Genomic DNA, 17,283 nt, shown 5'->3' with positions numbered 1-17,283 from the left:
TTCTCTGTCCCACCCTCTCTGTCCCCACTCTCTCTTTCCGCCACCTTTGTCCCCCTCTCTCTTCCCCACCTTTCTTTACACACTCTCTCTGTCCCCCTCTTTCTGTCCACCCCTCTCTGTTCCCCCTCTCTCCGTTCGGCTCTCTCTGTCCCCCTTTTTCTCTGTCCCTCCATCTCTCTGTCCCCACTCTCTCAGTCCGCACCCTCTGTCCTCCTCTCTCTTTCCCCCTATTTCTTTCCACCCTCTCTCTGTCCCCCTCTTTCTGTCCACTCCGCTCTCTGTACCGTCCTCTCCCTCTGTCCCCATCTCTCTGTCCCCCCCTCTCTCCGTTCCCCTCTCTCTGTCCTCCTCTCTCTATCCACCCTCTCTGTGCGCCCTCTCTCACTACGCTCCCCTGTCCCCCCGTTCTCTCCGCTCCCCCCTCTCTTCCCCCCGCTCTCTATCCTCCTCTCTCTGTCCCCCCTCTCTGTCCCTCTTTTCTCTGTCCCCCCTCTCTCTGTCCCCCCTCTCTCTGTCCCCCCTCTCTCTATCCCCTCTCTCTGTCACCCTCCTCTGTCCCCAATCTCTCTGTCCACCCCTCTCTCTGTACCGTCCTGTCCCTCTGTCCCCATCTCTCTGTCCATCCCCCCCTCTCTCCGTTCCCCTCTCTCTGTTCCCCCCCTCTCTGTCCCCCTCTCTCTGTCTCCCCTCTCTACGTTCCCCTCTCCCTGTTCCCCCTTTCTCTCACACCCCTCTCTCTCTGTTCCATTCCCGCTGTCCCCCGCCTCCCTGTCCCGCCCTCGACCGTTCCCCCCTCTCTCTGTCCGCCCTCTCTCTATCCCCCTCTCTCTGTCCCCTCCTCTCAGCTCCCTCTCTGTGTCCCCCCCTCTATGTCCCGCCTCTCTCTCCGTTCCCCTCTCTCTGTCCCCCTCTCTATGCCCCTCTCTGTCCCCCTTCTCTCGCCGTTCCCCTCTCTCTGTCACCACTCTCTCTGTCCCCCTCTCTCTGTCCCCCTTTTTCTCTGTCCCTCCCTCTCAGTCCCACTCTCTCTGTCCGCCACCTTTGTCCCCCTCTCTCTTCCCCCCTTTCTTGACACACTCTCTGTGACCCCCTCTTTCTGTCCACCCCTCTCTGTGCCCCTTCTCTCCGTTCCTCTCTCTCTGTCCCTCTTTTTCTCTGTCCCTCCATCTCTCTGTCCCCACTCTCTCTATCCGCCCCCTCTGTCCTCCTCTCTCTTTCCTCCTCTTTCTTTCCATCCTCTCTCTGTCACCCTCTTTCTGTCCACCCCTCTCTCTGTACCGTCCTCTCCCTCTGTCCCCATCTCTCTGTCCATCCCTCTCTCTCTCCGTTCCCCTCTCTCCGTTCCCCTCTCCCTGTCCCCCTTTCTCTCACACCCCTCTCTCTTCGTTCCATTCTCGCTGTCCCCCGCCTCTCTGTCCCCCACTCTACCGTCCCCCCCCTCTCTGTCCGCCCTCCCTCTAACCCCCTCTCTCTGTCCCCCTCCTCTCAGCTCCCTCTCTGTGTACCCCCTCTCTGTGTCCCGCCTCTCTCTCCGTTCCCCTCTCTCTGTCGCCTCTCTATTCCCCTCTCTGTCCCCCCTCTCTCTCCGTTCCCCTCTCTCTGTCTCCACTCTCTCTCTACCCCCCTCTCTCTGTCCCCCTCTCTGTCCCCCCTCTCTGTCCCCTCTCTCTGTCCCACTCTCTCTGTCCCCCTCTCTCCCTGTCACCCCTCTCCCTGCCCCCCCTCTCTCTGTCCGTCTCTGTCACTCTCCTCTCTGTCCCCATTCTCTCTGTCCACCCCTCTCTCTGTCACCCTCTTTCTGTCCACCACTTTCTGTGCCCCCCTCTCTCTGTCCCCTCTCTCTCTCCGTTGCCCTCTCTCTGTCCCCCTCACTCTCCGTTCCCCTCTCTCTGTCCCCCGCTTTCTCTGTCCCTCCCACTCTCTGTCTCCACTCTCTCTGTCCGCCTCCTCTGTCCCTCTCAATCTTTACCCCTCTTTCTTTCCACCCTCTCTCTGTCCCCGTCTTTCTGTCCACCCCTCTCTCTGTACCCTCCTCTCCCTCTGTCCCCATCTCACTGACCACCCCCGTCTCTCTTCGTTCCCCTCTCTCTGTCCCCCATCTCTTTATCCCCCACTCTCTGTCCCCATCTCTCTCCGTTTCCCTCTCTCTGTCCCCCCCTCTCTCTCACCCCTCTCTCTCCGTTCCACTCTCGCTGTCCCCCCCTCACTCTCACCCTTCTCTCTCCGTTCCACTCTCGCTGTCCACGGCCTCTCTGTCATCCCTCTCTCTATACCCCCTCTCTGTACCCCTCCTCTCTGCCCCCTCTCTGTGTCCTCACTCTCTCTGCCCCCCCTCCGTTCCCCTCTATCTGCCCACCCCTCGCTCTATACCCTCCTCTCCCTCTGTCCCCATCTCTCTGTCCTCCCTCTCTCTGTCCTTCCTCTCTCTGTCCCCCTATCTCTGTCCCCCCTCTCTCTGTCCCCCTCTCTGTACCCCCTGCTCTGTCACACTCCTCTCTGTCCCCACTCTCTCTCTGTCACCTTCTCACTTTGTCCCACCCGCTCACTCTGCGCCCATCTCTCAGTCCACCCCTCTCTCTCTGTACCCGTCTTTCTGTTCCCCCCCTCTCTCTCCCCCCTCTCTGCACCCCTCTCTGTCTGTCTCCCATCTCTCTCTGACCGCCACCGCTCTCTCCCCTTCTCTCTGTCCCCCTCTCTCTGGCCCCCTCTCTCTCTCTGACCCACTCTCTCTCTCTGACCGCCCTCTCTCTGTCCCCCTTCTCTCTGTCCCCCTCTCTCTGTCCTCCTCTCTCTCTTTCCCTCCCTCTCTCTGTCCCCACTCTCTCTATCCCCCTCTCTCTGTCCCCTTCTCTCTGTTCCCCTCTCTCTGTCCCCCTCTCTCTCTTTCCCTCCCTCTCTCTGTCCCCACTCTCTCTATCCCCCTCTCTCTGTCCCCTTCTCTCTGTTCCCCTCTCTCTGTCCCCCTCTCTCTGTCCCCCTCTTTCTCTGTCCCTCCCTCTCTGTCCCCATTCTCTCTGTCCGCCACATTTGTCGCCCTCTCTCTTCCCCCTCTTTCTTTCCACCCTCTCTCTGACACCCTCTTTCTGTCCACTCCTCTCTGTCCCCCCCTCTCCGTTTCCCTCTCTTTTTTCCCCCTTTTTCTCTGTCCCTCCCGCTCTCTGTCCACACTCTCTCTGTCCGCCCCCTTTGTCCTCCTCTCTCTTTCCCCCCTCTTTCTTTCCACCCTCTCTCTGTCCCCCTCTCTCTGTCTCCCCTCTCTCTCCGTTCCCCTCTCCCTGTCCCCCCTTCTCTCTCACCCCTCTCTCTCCGATCCATTCTCGCTCTCCCCCGCCTCTCTGTGTCCCCCCTCTCTCTGTCCCGCCTCTCTCTCCATTCCCCACTCTCTGTCGCCTCTCTATTCCCCTCTCTGTCCCCCCTCTCTCCGTTCCCCTCTCTCTGTCACCACTGTCTCTATCCCCCTCTCTCTGTCCCCCTCTCTGTCCCCCCTCTCTGTCCCCCCTCTCTGTCCCCCCTCTCTGTCCCCTCTCTCTGTCCCAATCTCTCTGTCCCCCTCTCTCCCTGTCACCCCTCTCCCTGTCACCCCTTTCCCTGTCCCCTCTCTCTCTGACCCTCTCTCTCTGTCACTCTCCACTCTGTCCCCATTCTCTCTGTCCACCCCTCTCTCTGTCCCCCTATTTCTGTCCACCCCTTTCTGTGTCCCCCCTCTCTCTGTCCCCACTCTCTCTCCGTTGCCCTCTCTCTGTCCCCCTCTCTCTCCGTTCCCCTCTCTCTGTCCCCCTCTTTCTCTGTCCCTCCCTCTCTTGTCACCACTCTCTCTGTCCGCCTCCTCTGTCCCTCTCAATCTTTACCCCTCTTTCTTTCCACCCTCTCTCTGTCCCCATCTCTCTGACCACCCCCGTCTCTCTCCATTTCCCTCTCTCTGTCCCCCCCTCTCTTTATCCCCCACTCTCTGTCACCATCTCTCTCCGTTTCCCTCTCTCTGTCCCCCTCTCTCTCTCACCCCTCTCTCTCCGTTCCACTCTCTCTGTCACCCCCTCACTCTCACCCCTCTCTCTCCGTTCCACTCTCGCTGTCCACGGCCTCTCTGTCCCCCCACCCCTCCGTCCCTCCTCTCTGTCCGCCCTCTCTCTACCCCACTCTGTACCCCTCCTCTCTGCCCCCTCTCTGTGTCCTCACTCTCTCTGTCCCCCTCTCCGTTCCCCTCTCTCTGTCCCCCTCTCTCTCTTTCCCTCCCTCTCTCTGTCCCCCCTCTCTCTCCCCCTCTCTCTCTCCATTCTCTCCCTGTCACCCCTCTCTCTGTCTCTCCTCTCTCTGTCCCTCTCTCTCTGTCACCCTCCTCTCTGTCACCATTCTCTCTGACCACCCCTCTCTCTGAACCCTCCTCTCTCTCTGTCCACATCTCCCTGTCCACCCGCCTCTCTCTGTCCCCATTCTCTCTCTCTGTCCACCTACCTCTGTCCCCCCTCTCTCTCTGTCCCCCTCTATGTTCACCCTCCTCTATCACCCTCCTCTCTGTCCCCACTCTCTCTGTCACCTTCTCAATCTGTCCCTCCCTCTCCCTCTGTCCCCATCTCTCTGTCCCTGTCCCTCCAGTCTCTGCACCCCTCTCTCTTTCCCCCTCTGTCTTCCCCCTATCTCTATCCCCCTCTCTCTCCCCTATTACGCCACCCTCTCTTCCCCCCATTCTCTTGTCCCCCTCTCTGTCTGTCCCCACACTCTCTCTGACCCCCTCTCTCTCCCCCTCCCTCTGTCCCCCTCTGTCTCTGTCCCCCCTCTCTCTGACGCCCTCTCTCTCTCTGACCACCCCCTCTCTGTCCCCCTTCTCTCTGTCCCCCTCTCTCTGTCCCCCTCTTTCTCTGTCCCTCCCTCTCTGTCCCCACTCTCTCTGTCCGCCACATTTGTCGCCCTCTCTCTTCCCCCTCTTTCTTTCCATCCTCTCTCTGACACCCTCTTTCTGTCCACTCCTCTCTGTCCCCCCCTCTCCGTTTCCCTCTCTTTTTTCCCCCTTTTTCTCTGTCCCTCCCTCTCTCTGTCCACACTCTCTCTGTCCGCCCCCTTTGTCCTCCTCTCTCTTTCCCCCCTCTTTCTTTCCACCCTCTCTCTGTCCCCCTCTCTCTGTCTCCCCTCTCTCTCCGTTCCCCTCTCCCTGTCCCCCCTTCTCTCTCACCCCTCTCTCTCCGATCCATTCTCGCTCTCCCCCGCCTCTCTGTGTCCCCCCTCTCTCTGTCCCGCCTCTCTCTCCATTCCCCTCTCTCTGTCGCCTCTCTATTCCCCTCTCTGTCCCCCCCTCTCTCTCCGTTCCCCTCTCTCTGTCACCACTGTCTCTATCCCCCTCTCTCTGTCCCCCTCTCTGTCCCCCCTCTCTGTCCCCCCTCTCTGTCCCCCCTCTCTGTCCCCTCTCTCTGTCCCAATCTCTCTGTCCCCCTCTCTCCCTGTCACCCCTCTCCCTGTCACCCCTTTCCCTGTCCCCTCTCTCTCTGACCCTCTCTCTCTGTCACTCTCCACTCTGTCCCCATTCTCTCTGTCCACCCCTCTCTCTGTCCCCCTATTTCTGTCCACCCCTTTCTGTGTCCCCCCTCTCTCTGTCCCCACTCTCTCTCCGTTGCCCTCTCTCTGTCCCCCTCTCTCTCCGTTCCCCTCTCTCTGTCCCCCTCTATCTCTGTCCCTCCCTCACTTGTCACCACTCTCTCTGTCCGCCTCCTCTGTCCCTCTCAATCTTTACCCCTCTTTCTTTCCACCCTCTCTCTGTCCCCATCTCTCTGACCACCCCCGTCTCTCTCCATTTCCCTCTCTCTGTCCCCCCCTCTCTTTATCCCCCACTCTCTGTCACCATCTCTCTCCGTTTCCCTCTCTCTGTCCCCCTCTCTCTCTCACCCCTCTCTCTCCGTTCCACTCTCTCTGTCACCCCCTCACTCTCACCCCTCTCTCTCCGTTCCACTCTCGCTGTCCACGGCCTCTCTGTCCCCCCACCACTCCGTCCCTCCTCTCTGTCCGCCCTCTCTCTACCCCACTCTGTACCCCTCCTCTCTGCCCCCTCTGTGTCCTCACTCTCTCTGTCCCCCTCTCCGTTCCCCTCTCTCTGTCCCCCCTCTCTATCCCCCCTCTGTCCCCCCTCTATCTCTGTTCGCCTCTCTGTGTCCCCCCCTCTGTCCCCCCTCTCTCCATTCCCCTCTCTCTACCACCGCTCTCTCTATCCCCTCTCTCTGTCCCTCCTCACTCTGTCCCTCCTCACTCTGTCCCCCCTCTCTCTGTCCCCCTCTCTCTGTCCCCCCTCACTCTGTCCCCCCTATGTCTGTCCCCTCTCCCTGTCACCCCTCTCACTGTCCCCCCTCTCTCTGTCCCTCTCTCTCTGTCACGATCTTCTCTATTCCCATTCTCTCTGTCCACCCCTCTCTCTATAACCTCCTCTCCCGCTGTCCCCATCTCTCTGTCCCCCCTCTCTCTGTCCTCCCTCTCTCTGTCCCCCTATCTCTGTCCCCCCTGTCTCTGTCCCCCTCTCTGTACCCCTGCTCTGTCACACTCCTCTCCGTCCCCACTCTCTCTGTCACCTTCTCACTCTGTCCCTCCCTCTCCCTCTGTCCCCATCTCTCTGTCCATCCCTCTCTCTGCACCCCTCTCTCTGTTCCCCCCTCTCTCTACCCCCCTCTCCCCTATCACTCCCCCCTCTCTCTTCCCCGAGTCTCTTGTCCCCCTCTCTGTCTGTCCCCCCTCTCTCTGACCCACTCTCCCTCTCCCCCCCTCTGTCCCCTTCTCTGTCTGTCTCCCCTCTCTCTCTGACCCCCCCTCTCTCTGTCCCCCTCTCTCTGTCCCCACTCTCTCTATCCCCCTCTCTCTGTCCCCACTCTCTCTCCCCCTCTCTCTGTCCCCCCTCTCACTGTCACCCTCCTCTCTATCCCCATTCTCTCTGTCCACCACTCTCTCTGAACCCTCCTCTCTCTCTGTCCACATCTCCCTGTCCACCCGCCTCTCTCTGTCCCCATTCTCTCTCCGTCCACCTCCCTCTGTCCCCCCTCTCTCTCTGTCCCCCCTTTATGTACGCCCTCCTCTCTCACCCTGCTCTCTAACCCCACTCTCTCTGTCACCTTCTCAATCTGTCCCTCCCTCTCCCTCTGTCCCCATCTCTCTGCCCCCCTCTCCCTGTCCCTCCAGTCTCTGCACCCCTCTCTCTTTCCCCCTCTGTCTTCCCCCTATCTCTATCCCCCTCTCTCTCCCCTATTACGCCACCCTCTCTCTCCCCCCACTCCCTTGTCCCCCTCTCTGTCTTTCCCACACTCTCTCTGACCCCCTCTCTCTCCCTCTCTCTCTGCCCCCTCTATCTCTCTGTCCCCCTCTCTGACACCCCTCTCCCTCTGACCGCACCCTCTCTGTCCCCCTTCTCTCTATCCCCCTCTCTCTGTCCCCCTCTTTCTCTGTCCCTCCCACTTTGTCCCTACTCTCTCTTTCCGCCACCTTTGTCCCACTCTCTCGTCCACCCCTTTCGTTCCACCCTCTCTCTGTTCCCCTCTTTCCGTCCACCCCTCTCTCTGTTCCCCTCTCTCTGCCCCCCTCTCTCTGCCCCCCACTCTCTGCCCCCCACTCTCTGCACCCCTCTCTCTGTCCCCCTCTGTCTTCCCCCTCTCTCTATTCCCCTCTCTCTCCCCTATCACTCCACCCTCTCTCTCCCCCCACTCTCTTGTCCCCCTCTCTGTCTGTCCCTCTCTCTCTGTCCCCCCTCTCTCTGTCCCCCCTCTCTCTGTCCCCCTCGCTCTCTGACACCCTCTCTCTCTCTGACCGCCCCCTGTCTGTCCCCCTTCTCTCTGTCCCCCTCTCTCTGTACACCTTTTTCTCTGTCCCACCCTCTCTGTCCCCACTCTCGCTTTCCGCCACCTTTGTCCCCCTCTCTCTTCCCCCCTTTCTTTACACACTCTCTCTGTCCCCCTCTTTCTGTCCACCCCTCTCTGATCCCCCTCTCTCCGTTCGGCTCTCTCTGTCCCCCTTTTTATCTGTCCCTCCATCTGTCTGTCCCCACTCTCTCAGTCCGCACCCTCTGTCCTCCTCTCTCTTTCCCCCTATTTCTTTCCACCTTCTCTCTGTCCCCCTCTTCCTGTCCACTCCGCTCTCTGTACCGTCCCCCCTCTCTGTCCCCCTCTCTCTGTCTCCACTCTCTCCGTTCCCCTCTCCCTGTTCCCCCTTTCTCTCACACCCCTCTCTCTCCGTTCCATTCCCGCTGTCCCCGCCTCCCTGTCCCCCCCTCTACCGTTCCCCCTCTCTCTGTCCGCCCTCTCTCCCCCTCTCTCTGTCCCCTCCTCTCAGCTCCCTCTCTGTGTTCCCCCCTCTCTGTCCCGCCTCTCTCTCCGTTCCCCTCTCTCTGTCCCCCTCTCTATTCCCCTCTCTGTCCCCCTTCTCTCGCCGTTCCCCTCTCTCTGTCACCACTCTCTCTGTCCCCCTCTCTCTGTCCCCCTTTTTCTCTGTCCCTCCCTCTCAGTCCCACTCTCTCTGTCCGCCACCTTTGTCCCCCTCTCTCTTCCCCCCTTTCTTTACACACTCTCTGTGACCCCCTCTTTCTGTCCACCCCTCTCTGTCCCCCCTCTCTCCGTTCCTCTCTCTCTGTCCCTCTTTTTCTCTGTCCCTCCATCTCTCTGTCCCCACTCTCTCTATCCGCCCCCTCTGTCCTCCTCTCTCTTTCCCCCTCTTTCTTTCCATCCTCTCTCTGTCCCCCTCTTTCTGTCCACCCCTCTCTCTGTACCGTCCTCTCCCTCTGTCCCCATCTCTCTGTCCATCCCCCTCTCTCTCCGTTCCCCTCTCTCCGTTCCCCTCTCCCTGTCCCCCTTTCTCTCACACCCCTCTCTCTTCGTTCCATTCTCGCTGTCCCCGCCTCTCTGTCCCCCACTCTACCGTCCCCCCCTCTCTGTCCGCCCTTCCTCTAACCCCCTCTCTCTGTCCCCCTCCTCTCAGCTCACTCTCTGTGTCCCCCCTCTCTCTGTCCCGCCTCTCTCTCCGTTCCCCTCTCTCTGTCGCCTCTCTATTCCCCTCTCTGTCCCCCCTCTCTCTCCGTTCCCCTCTCTCTGTCTCCACTCTCTCTATCCCCCTCTCTCTGTCCCTCCTCTCTGTCCCCCCTCTCTGTCCCCTCTCTCTGTCCCACTCTCTCTGTCCCCCTCTCTCCCTGTCACCCCTCTCCCTGCCCCCCCTCTCTGTCCCTCTCTCTCTGTCACTCTCCTCTCTGTCCCCATTCTCTCTGTCCACCCCTCTCTCTGTTCCCCTCTTTCTGTCCACCACTTTCTGTGTCCCCCTCTCTCTGTCCCCTCTCTCTCTCCGTTGCCCTCTCTCTGTCCCCCTCACTCTCCGTTCCCCTCTCTCTGCCCCCGCTTTCTCTGTCCCTCCCTCTCTCTGTCTCCACCCTCTCTGTCCGCCTCCTCTGTCCCTCTCAATCTTTACCCCTCTTTCTTTCCACCCTCTCTCTGTCCCCGTCTTTCTGTCCACCCCTCTCTCTGTACCCTCCTCTCCCTCTGCCCCCATGTCTCTGACCACCCCCGTCTCTCTTTGTTCCCCTCTCTCTGTCCCCCTTCTCTTTATTCCCCACTCTCTGTCCCCATTTCTCTCCGTTTCCCTCTCTCTGTCCCCCCCTCTCTCTCACCCCTCTCTCTCCGTTCCACTCTCGCTGTCCCCCCTCACTCTCGCCCTTCTCTCTCCGTTCCACTCTCGCTGTCCACGGCCTCTCTGTCCCCCCTCTCTCTATCCCGCCTCTCTGTACCCCTCCTCTCTGCCCCCTCTCTGTGTCCTCACTCTCTCTGCCCCCCCCTCTCCGTTCCCCTCTCTCTGTCCACCCCTCGCTCTATACCCTCCTCTCCCTCTGTCCCCATCTCTCTGTCCCCATCTCTCTGTCCCCCTCTCTCTGTCCTCCCTCTCTCTGTCCTTCCTCTCTCTGTCCCCCTATCTCTGTCCCCCCTCTCTCTGTCCCCCTCTCTGTACCCCCTGCTCTGTCACACTCCTCTCTGTCCCCACTCTCTCTCTGTCACCTTCTCACTTTGTCCCACCCGCTCACTCTGCGCCCATCTCTCAGTCCACCCCTCTCTCTCTGAACCCGTCTCTCTGTTCCCCCCCTCTCTCTCCCCCCTCTCTGCACCCCTCTCTGTCTGTCTCCCGTCTCTCTCTGACCGCCACCGCTCTCTCCCCTTCTCTCTGTCCCCCTCTCTCTGGCCGCCTCTCTCTCTCTGACCCACTCTCTCTCTCTGACCGCCCTCTCTCTGTCCCCCTTCTCTCTGTCCCCCGCTCTCTGTCCCCCTCTCTCTCTTTCCCTCCATCTCTCTGTCCCCACTCTCTCTATCCCCCTCTCTCTGTCCCCTTCTCTCTGTTCCCCTCTCTCTGTCCCCCTCTCTCTCTTTCCCTCCCTCTCTCTGTCCCCCCTCTCTCTCCCCCTCTCTCTGTCCCCTCTCTCCCTGTCACCCCTCTCTCTGTCTCTCCTCTCTCTGTCCCTCTCTCTTTGTCACCCTCCTCTCTGTCACCATTCTCTCTGTCCACCCCTCTCTCTGAACCCTCTTCTCTCTCTGTCCACATCTCCCTGTCCACCCGCCTCTCTCTGTCCCCACTCTCTCTCTGTCCACCGACCTCTGTCCCCCCTCTCTCTCTGTTCCCCTCTATGTACCCCATCCTCTATCACCCTACTCTCTGTCCCCACTCTCTCTGTCACCTTCTCAATCTGTCCCTCCCTCTCCCTCTGTCCCCATCTCTCTGTCCCCCTCTCCCTGTCCCTCCAGTCTCTGCACTCCTCTCTCTTTCCCCCTCTGTCTTCCCCCTATCTCTATCCCCCTCTCTCTCCCCTATTACGCCACCCTCTCTCTCCCCCATTCTCTTGTCCCCCTCTCTGTCTGTCCCCACACTCTCTCTGACCCCCTCTCTCTCCCCCTCCCTCTGTCCCCCCTCTCTCTGACGCCCCCTCTCTCTCTGACCGACCCCTTCTCTCTGTCCCCCTTCTCTCTGTCCCCCTTCTCTCTGTCCCCCTTCTCTCTGTCCCCCTCTTTCTCTGTCCCTCCCTCTCTGTCCCCACTCTCTCTGTCCGCCACATTTGTCGCCCTCTCTCTTCCCCCTCTTTCTTTCCACCCTCTCTCTGACACCCTCTTTCTGTCCACTCCTCTCTGTCCCCCCTCTCTCCGTTTCCCTCTCTTTTTTCCCCCTTTTTCTCTGTCCCTCCCTCTCTCTGTCCACACTCTCTCTGTCCGCCCCCTTTGTCCTCCTCTCTCTTTCCCCCCTCTTTCTTTCCACCCTATCTCTGCCCCCCTCTCTGTCTCCCCTCTCTCTCCGTTCCCCTCTCCCTGTAACCCCTTCTCTCTCACCCCTCTCTCTCCGTTCCATTCTCGCTCTCCCCCGCCTCTCTGTGTCCCCCTCTCTCTGTCCCGCCTCCCTCTCCATTCCCCTCTCTCTGTCGCCTCTCTATTCCCCTCTCTGTCCCCCTCTCTCTCTGTTCCCCTCTCTCTGTCCCCCCTCTCTGTCCCCTCTCTCTGTCCCACTCTCTCTGTCCCCCTCTCTCCCTGTCACCCCTCTCCCTGTCCCTCCTCTCTCTGTCCCTCTCTCTCTGTCACTATCCACTCTGTCCCCATTCTCTCTGTCCACCCCTCTCTCTGCCCCCCTATTTCTGTCCACCCCTTTCTGTGTCCCCACTCTCTCTGTCCCCACTCTCTCTCCGTTGCCCTCTCTCTGTCCCCCTCTCTCTCCGTTCCCCTCTCTCTGTCCCCCTCTTTCTCTGTCCCTCCCTCTCTTGTCACCACTCTCTCTGTCCGCCTCCTCTGTCCCTCTCAATCTTTACCCCTCTTTCTGTCCACCCCTCTCTCTGTACCCTCCTCTCCCTCTGTCCCCATCTCTCTGACCACCCCCGTCTCTCTCCATTCCCCTCTCTCTGTCCCCCCTCTCATTATCCCCCTCTCTCTGTCACCATCTCTCTCTGTTTCCCTCTCTCTGTCCCCCCCTCACTCTCACCCCTCTCTCTCCGTTCCAATCTTGCTGTCCACAGCCTCTCTGTCCCCCTCCCCTCTGTCCCTCCTCTCTGTCCGCCCTCTCTCTACCCCACTCTGTACCCCTCCTCTCTGCCCCCTCTCTGTGTCCTCACTCTCTCTGTCCCCCCCTCTCCGTTCCCCTCTCTCTGTCCCCCCTCTCTATCCCCCCCTCTGTCCCCCCTCTATCTCTGTTCGCCTCTCTGTGTCCCCCCCCGTCCCCCCTCTCTCCGTTCCCCTCTCTCTGCCACCGCTCTCTCTATCCCCTCACTCTGTCCCTCCTCACTCTGTCCCCCCTCTGTCTGTCCCCTCTCCCTGTCACCCCTCTCTCTGTCCCTCTCTCTCTGTCTCGATCTTCTCTATTCCCATTCTCTCTGTCCACCCCTCTCTCTATAACCTCCTCTCCCTCTGTCCCCATCTCTCTGTCCCCCCTCTCTCTGTCCTCCCTCTCTCTGTCCCCCTATCTCTGTCCCCCTGTCTCTGTCCCCCTCTCTGTACCCCTGCTCTGTCACACTCCTCTCTGTCCCCACTCTCTCTGTCACCTTCTCACTCTGTCCCTCCCTCTCCCTCTGTCCCCATCTCTCTGTCCATCCCTCTCTCTGCACCCCTCTCTCTGTTCCCCCCTCTCTCTACCCCCCTCTCCCCTATCACTCCCCCTCTCTCTCCCCCGAGTCTCTTGTCCCCCTCTCTGTCTGTCCCCCCTCTCTCTGACCCACTCTCTCTCTCCGACCGCCCCTCTCTCTCCCCCCCCTCTGTCCCCCTCTCTGTCTGTCTCCCCTCTCTCTCTGACCGCCCCCCTCCCTCTCTCTCTGTCCCCCTCTCTCTGTCCCCACTCTCTCTATCCCCCTCTCTCTGTCCCCACTCTCTCTCCCCCTCTCTCTGACCCCCTCTCACTGTCACCCTCCTCTCTGTCCCCATTCTCTCTGTCCACCCCTCTCTCTGAACCCTCCTCTCTCTCTGTCCACATTTTCCCTGTCCACCCGCTTCTCTCTGTCCCCATTCTCTTTCCGTCCACCTCCCTCTGTCCCCCCTCTCTCTTTGTCCCCCCTCTATGTACACCCTCCTCTATCACCCTGCTCTCTGCCCCTCTCTCTCTGTCACCTTCTCAATCTGTCCCTCCCTCTTCCTCTGTCCCCATCTCTCTGTTCACCCCTCTCTCTCTGTACCCCTCTCTCCGTTCCCCTCTCCCTATCCATCCACTCTCTGCACTCCTCTCTCTGTCCCCCTCTGTCTTCCCCCTCGCTCTATCCCCCTCTCTCTCTCCCGTATTACTCCACCCTCTCCCTCCCCCCACTCTCTCTGTCCCCTCTCTCTGTCCCCCTCTTTCTCTGTCCCTCCCTCTCTGTCCCCACTCTCGCTCTCCGCCACCTTTGTCGCCCTCTCTCTTCCCCCCCTTTCTTTCCACCCTCTCTCTGTCCCCCTCTTTCTGTCCAATCCTCTCTGTCCCCCCTTCTCTCCGTTCCGCTCTCTGTTTTCTCCCTTTCCCTCTGTCCCTCCCTCTCTCTGTGGAGAGAGTGAGGTCTGCAGATGCTGGAGATCAGAGTTGAAAATGTGTTGCTGGAAAAGCGCAGCAGGTCAGGCAGCATCCAGGGAACAGGAGAATCGACGTTTCGGGCTTATGCCTCCCTCTCTCTCTGTCCCCACTCTTTCTGTCCGCCCCCTCTGTCCTCCTCTCTCTTTCCCCCTCTTTCTTTCCACCCTCTCTCTGTCCCCCTCTTTCTGTCCACCCCTCTCTCTCTGTACCGTCCTCTCCCTCTGTCCCCATCCATCTATCCACTCCCCCTCTCTCCGTTCCCCTCTCCCTATCCCCCCTTCTCTCTCACCCCTCTCTCTGTCCCCTCCTCTCTGCCCGCTCTCTGTGACCCCCTCTCTCTGTCCCCTCTCTCTCTGTTCCCCTCTCTCTGTCCCCCTCTCTCTCCGTTCCCCTCTCTCTGTCCCCACCTCTCTATCCCCCCTCTCTGTCCCCCCTCTCTCACCGTTCCCCTCTCTCTGTCACCCCTCTCTCTATCCCCCTCGCTCTGCCCCCCTCTCTGTCCCCTCTCTCTCTGTCCCCCTCTCTCTATCCCCCTCTCTCCCTGTCACCCCTCTCTCTGTCCCCATTCTCTCTGTCCACCCCTCGCTCTGTACCCACCTCTCCCTCTGTCCCCATCTCTCTGTCCACTCTCCCTCTCTCTGTCCCCACTCTCTCTCTGTCCACTATCTCTGTCCCCCCTCTCTCTCTGTCCCCCCTCTCTGTACCCCCTGCTCTGTCACTCTCCGCTCTGTCCCCACTCTCTCTGTCACCTTCTCACTCTGTCTCTCCCTCTCTCTCTGCTCCCCACTCTATGTCCCCCCACTCTCTGTACCCCTCTCTCTGTCCCCCTCTCTCCTCCCCTCTCTCTTCCCCCTTCTCTCTCCCCCATCACTCCACCCTCTCTCTCCCCCATTCTCTTGTCCCCCTCTCTGTCGCCCTCTCTCTCTCTGACCCCTCTCTCTCTCTGACCGCCCTCGTTCTCTCCCCAATCTCTCTGCCCCCCTCTCTCTGTCCCCCCCTCTCTCTCTGACCCCCCCTCTCTCTCTGACCCCCCTCTCTCTCTCTCTGACCGTCCCCCCTCCTTCTCCCTTCTCTTTGTCCCACTCTCTCTGTCTTCCTCTTTCTCTGTCCCTCCCTCTCTCTGTCCCCACTCTCTCTGTCTGCCCCCTCTTCCCCCTCTCTCTTCCCCACTCTTTCTTTCCACCGTCTCTCTGTCCCCCTCTTTCTGTCCTTCCCTCTCTGTGTCCCCCCTCTCTCTGTACCCCCTCTCTCTCCGTTACCCTCTCTCTCTGGCCCCCTTCTCTCTCCGTTCCCCTCTCTCTGTCCCCCTTTTTTTCTGTCCCTCCCTCTCTCTGTCTCCACTCTCTCTTTCCGCCTCCTCTGTCCCTCTCTCTCTTTCCCCCTCTTTCTTTCCACTCCTCTCTGTCCCCCCCTCTCCGTTTCCTTCTCTCTTTCCCCCTTTTTCTCTGTCCCTCCCTCTCGCTGTCCACACTCTCTCTGTCCGCCCCCTCTGTCCTCCTCTCTCTTTACCCCTCTTTCTTTCCACCCTCTCTCTGTCCCCCTCTTTCTGTCCACACTTCTCTCTGTACCCTCCTCTCCCTCTGTCCCCATCTCTCTGTCCACCCGCCTCTCTCTACGTTCCCCTCTCTGTCCCCTCTCTCTCTCTGTCCCCCTCTCTCTGTCCCAATCTCTCTCCGTTTCCCTCACTCTGGCCCCCTCCCTCTGTCTCCCCTCTCTCTCCGTTCCCCTCTCTCTGCACCCCCTCTCATCCCTCTCTCTCCGTTCCTCTCTCGCTGTACCCCGCCTCTCTGTCCCCCCTCTCTCCATTCCCCTCTCTGTCCGCCCTCTCTCTATCCCCCTCTCTCTGTCCCCCTCCTCTCTGTCCCCCTCCTCTCTGTCCCCCTCTCTCTGTCCCCCCTCTCTCCCTGTTCCCCTCTCTCTGTCCCCCCTCTCTCCCTGTTCCCCTCTCTCTGTCCCCCCTCTCTATCCGTTCCCCTCTCTCTGTCCCCCCTCTGCCCCCCTCTCTCCATTCCCCTCTCTCTGTCCCCCTCTCTCTGTCCCCCTCTCTCTGTCTCCCCTCTCTCTCCGTTCCCCTCTCTCTGCCCCCCCTATCTCTCACCACTATCTCTCCGTTCCACTCTCGCTGTCCCCGCCTCATTGTCCCCCCTCTCTCCATCCCCCCCGCTCTGTCCGCTCTATCTCTATCCCCCTCTCTCTGTCCCCCTCCTCTCTGTCCCACTCTCTCTGTCCCCCCTCTCTCTGTTCCCCTCTCTTTGTCCCCCCTCTCTGTCCTTTCCCCTCTCTCTGTTCCCTCTTTTCTATCCGTTCACCTCTCTCCGCCCCCTCTCTGCCCCACCCTCTGTCTGTCCCCCATCTCTGTCCCCCATCTCTGTCCCCACTCTCTGTCCCCACTCTCTGTCCCCCTCTCTCTGTCCCCCCTTACTCTGTCCCCCCTCTCCCTGTCACCCCTCTCTCTGCCCCTCTCCGTTCCCCTCTCTCTGCCCCACTCCTCTCTGTCCCCCTCTCTGTGTCCCCCTCTCTCTCTGTCCCCCTCTCTCTGTTTCCCTCTCTCTGTCCCCCCTCTCTGTCCGTTCCCCTCTCTCTGTTCCCCCTTTTCTATCCGTTCCCCTCTCTCCGCCCCCCTCTGCCCCCCCTCTCTCTGTCCCCCATCTCTGTCCCCACTCTCTGTCCCCCTCTCTCTGTCCCCCCTTACTCTGTCCCCCTCTCCCTGTCACCCCTCTCTCTGCCCCCTCTCTCTGTCCCCCATCTCTGTCTTCCCTCTGTCACCACTCTCTCTGTCCCCCTCTCTCTGTCCCCCGCTCTCTGTCCCTCTCTCTCTGTCATCCTCCACTCTGTCTCCATTCTCTCTTTCCACCCCTCTCTCTGTACCCTCCTCTCCCTCTGTCCCTATTTCTCTGTCCACCCCCTTTCTCTGTCCCCACCTTCTCTCTCTCTGTCCCCCTATCTCTGTCCCCGCTCTCTCTGCCCCCTCTCTGTAACCCCTGCTCTGTCACTCTCCTCTCTGTCGCCACTCTCTCAGTCACCTTCACACTCTGTCCCTCCCTCTCTCTCTCTGTCCCCCTCTCTCTGTCCCCCCACTCACTGCACCCCTCTCTCTGTCCCCCCTCTCTTCCCCCTCTCTCCGTCCCCCCTCTCTTCCCCCTCTCTCCCCTATCACTCCACCCTCTCTCTCCCCCACTCTCTTGTCCCCCTCTCTGTCTGTCCTCCCTCACTCTGTCCCCTCTCTCTCTCTGACACCCTCTCTGTCTCTGTCCGCCCCATCTCTGTCCCCCTTCTCTCTGTCCCCCTCTCTCTGTTCCCCTTTTTCTCTGTCGCTCCCTCTCTCTGTCCCCACCTTCTCTGTCCGCCTCCTCTATCCCCCGTCTCTTTCCTCCCTCTTTTTTTACACCCTCTCTCTGATCCCTTCTTTCTGTCCAACCCTCTCTCTATTACACTCCTCCCCCTCTGCCCCATCTTTCTGTCCCACCCCCTCTCTCCGTCCCCCCCTCTCTCTTTCTCCCCTCTCTCTGGCACCCCCTCTCTCTGTCCCCCTCTCTCTGTCACCCCTCTCTCTTCCCCTCTGCCCCATCTCTCTGACCCCCTCTCCCTCTGTTCCCTCCTCTCTTAGTCCCCCTCTCTCTCTGTACCCCTCTCTCAGTCCCCCTCCCTCTCTGTCCCCCTCTCTCTGTCCCCCTCTCTCTCTGTCCCTCCTTCTCCCTGCCCCTGCTCTTAATCTGCCCCCTCTGTACCACTCTCTCTGCTCCCAAGTTGCCCCCTCACTCTGTCTCCCCGTCTCTCTTTCTCCCA

This window comes from Chiloscyllium plagiosum, unplaced genomic scaffold, assembly GCF_037043375.1.
Source record: "Chiloscyllium plagiosum isolate Xiang-an unplaced genomic scaffold, Cpla_swu_hap1 HiC_scaffold_36, whole genome shotgun sequence".
NCBI classification, from domain to species: Eukaryota; Metazoa; Chordata; class Chondrichthyes; order Orectolobiformes; family Hemiscylliidae; genus Chiloscyllium; species Chiloscyllium plagiosum.
This window is presented reverse-complemented; position numbering follows the sequence as displayed.